The sequence below is a fragment of the Eumetopias jubatus genome, unplaced genomic scaffold, assembly GCF_037043125.1.
Source record: "Eumetopias jubatus isolate StellerSeaLion01/CBP00866 unplaced genomic scaffold, mEumJub1_p1.0 scaffold_1, whole genome shotgun sequence".
NCBI classification, from domain to species: Eukaryota; Metazoa; Chordata; class Mammalia; order Carnivora; family Otariidae; genus Eumetopias; species Eumetopias jubatus.
The window spans coordinates 42,934,938-42,938,027 of record NW_028274807.1 but is presented as its reverse complement, the minus strand read 5'-3'; the positions used below and the strand labels follow the sequence as shown (position 1 = coordinate 42,938,027).

Sequence of the window (3,090 nt, the reverse complement as noted above, 5' to 3'; positions counted from 1 at the left end):
TATGCGTACAATAGAAATTTATTCAGACTTAAAAAGGACTAAAATTCTGACATGTTACACCTGCTACAACATTAAGACATTATGTTAAATGACAAACCAGATACCAAAGGACAAATACTATAGAATTCTTCTTATCTGAGGAACCTAGAATAGTCAAATCCATAGAGTGGAATAGTGGTTGCCAGGACTGGAGGAAGAGGAAAATGGGAAGTCAGTTTTACTGCTTAATGGGTACAAAGTTTCAGTTTGAGAAAATGAAAAGTTCTGGACTATGGATGGGGGTGATAGTTGCACAGGATTATGAATGTACTTAGTGCCACTGAACTTCAAAATGGTTAAAATGGTAACTTCTGTGCAATGTCTATTTTATCACAATGAAAAATATTCTTTGGAAGTCAACAATGGAGGGAATGTGAAAGAGATTTTCAAGAATAAGGATACGTACAGTTCCATTTGAAGTTGTTTGTGATACAAACCCCACTGTTTTCTACCACTGAAGTCTTTAGAAAAATACAGTGTGCTCACACTGTAAAATTTTAAGAGGCCAATGTTGATCAATATGGTTCATCAGATACAGAATCAGAAGCCCAAGAGGCAGAGAAGACTGAATATGTAAGTCCCCCGGGGAACTTGCATCAATCTTAGGAAGAATTTTGGACTTTTGTAAATCATGCTATTAAGAGACATAAGGTAACTTTTATCCCTGAGATGTAGAGGAGGCCCCCAGCTGACATATGCATGACCTTTCCAAAGAAAGGTCCAAGAAAAACATTGTGGTTAAACTCCATGAAGTAAGAGGTGCCTAAGAAAGAGTTTTCTGCTCTGTGGGTAGATATCTTAGGGACCATTTCTTGTTTTGTCCAAGAGGATGCATCAAATTAAAAACAAAATCATTAACAAAAACTATATGCTTCAAAACACCCTTTCACTCTGCCTCCCCAAAGAGTCAGACATACTCCAAAGATATTGTATGTTTTAGTTCTCATTTTAATTAAGACAATCACAAATGTAGTTACACTTACATATAATAAAAATAATGCATGAAATATTACTTATTTACTCTGGAGACTTCCAAGTTTTCTTTGGAATATCACTTTTATTAAAAATAAACATGTGACACCAGTTAGTGATCCACGTAGGGTGTCAGTTTGTCAGTATCAGCAGTTCTTTTTTTTTTTTTTAAAGATTTTATTTATTTATTTGACAGAGAGAGACACAGCGAAAGAAGGAACACAAGTAGAGGGAGTGGGAGAGGGAGAAGCAGGCTTCCCGTGGAGGAGGAAGCCCAATGCGGGGCTCGATCCCAGGAGCCTGGGATCATGACCTAAGCTGAAGGCAGACACTTAACCATCTGAGCCACCCAGGCGCCCCAGTATCAGCAGTTCTGAGAAGCAGCAGAGGAGCTAAGAGAACCCAGGTATGAAGTTAGACAAAACTAGACTAGTATTCTGTGGTCTTGGAAAAATTGCTTCTATCTTTTTGCTTAAAAGACTGCTATAGACACAGCGCCATCACTTCCCCTGGTGCTGCCCCCTCCCTCTGGACCCTGGTGACTCATGCCTTTGTTTGCCCTTCCTGGTAGAGGCAGAGTGCCTTCTGGTGGAGTGCTGGGGTGGGGAACATGATATCAGGAAGCTTTACCACCTTCTACATGGGGTGAACTGGGTCTCCCCCAGGGGAAACCCCCCCCCACCATCCTCACCTCCCATGACGTGGGCCTCAGTCACAAGCTATGGTCCAGTACTTTCTTCAACTTTGAGGGCATGCAGGAGATCCCCAAGCACTTTGTGGTGTGCCACGTGGATGTCCCTGGTCAGCAGCTGGGGGCTCACAGTTTCCCCAGGGGAATCAGCTCCCCTCCATGGAGTAGCTGGCTGCCATGCTCCCCCATGGGGTACAGCATTTTGGGTTCAAGTATGTGATTGAGTACAGGATGGGATCCAGAGCTTATGTACTGGCCAAGTTTGCACTCATCTTCCCCAACCTGGTGGAGGGGCTGGTGCTGATGAACCCCGATCCCAACAGCAAAGTCCAGATTGACTGTGTGGCCACCAAGCTCTCTGGTGTGACCAGAACTTTAGCTAATACAGTACTATCCCACCTCTTCTGCCAGAAGGGGCTGGTGAACAACATGGAGCTACTTCAGAGCTACTGGCAGCAGATTGGAACATAGCAGATTGGAACATTGGCATAGCCATGTCAATCCACAGCTCTTCTGGAACATGTACAACAGCTGCAGAGACCTGGACATTAACCTGCCTGGAGCAGTGCCCAATGCCAAGACACTCTGCCTGGTGATGCTGGTGGTTGGGGATAAGGTCCCTGCCGAAGACAGGGTGGTGGAGTGCAACTCCAAACTGGATCCAACCACCACGACATTTCTAAAGGTGGCAGATCCCAGAGATCACACAGATCACACAGCCAGGCAAGCTGACTGAGGCCTTCAAATACTTCCTGCAAGGAATGGGCTACATGCCCTCGACCAGCAGGGCCAGCCTTGCCCGCATTTCTCACTGGCACCAGCTCAGTGGAAGGCAGCCACCCACAAGCCTGTACCCACTCAGACAGCAATGAGGTGCTGGGCCAGATCAGTCACACCATGGAGTTGTCCTGTTGGAGCCCATGGCCCAGCAAAGACACATGCCTGCCCCTGTCCAAATACTGCAATCCTCCTGCCAGCTCATTTTCCCTATCTGAGCCAAGGCCCTGAGGTAGAAAGTTGCCTGATCCTCCATCTCCATGGGGACCTGACTTGGGGGCTGAGGTTAAATGCTGGTATAGCCCATGAGGGTTGAACACACCCCTGAGAACTTCATGCTGTCTGCCTTTGGGAGCCAGTATGTGGCTGAGGCTGTGTTGGCTGAGGGTCACAGTAGATCCCCATTTTTGCCCCCAGGTTCCATGGATGACAACCCAATTAGCAGCAGTGTGTCCAAGGCCACCAGAAACGTGGTGTTGCTAGGGAGAGTTTTGATTAAGCTATGCCAACATTTTATGTGGGCATCACTAAGGAAGAAAAGAGTTTATTTGGAGAGATATGATCCAAGGTAGTGAGACATCTGCAGGCCCACATCACCATCTCAGGACTAT

The 3,090-nt window shown here is 46.1% G+C and overlaps 1 pseudogene; it reads left to right on the top strand.

Moving 5' to 3' along the window:
* The first annotated feature begins 1,602 nt into the window (after positions 1–1,602).
* On the top strand, positions 1,603–2,710 carry LOC114218426 (protein NDRG4 pseudogene; annotated as a pseudogene).
* The last annotated feature ends 380 nt before the right edge of the window (positions 2,711–3,090 follow it).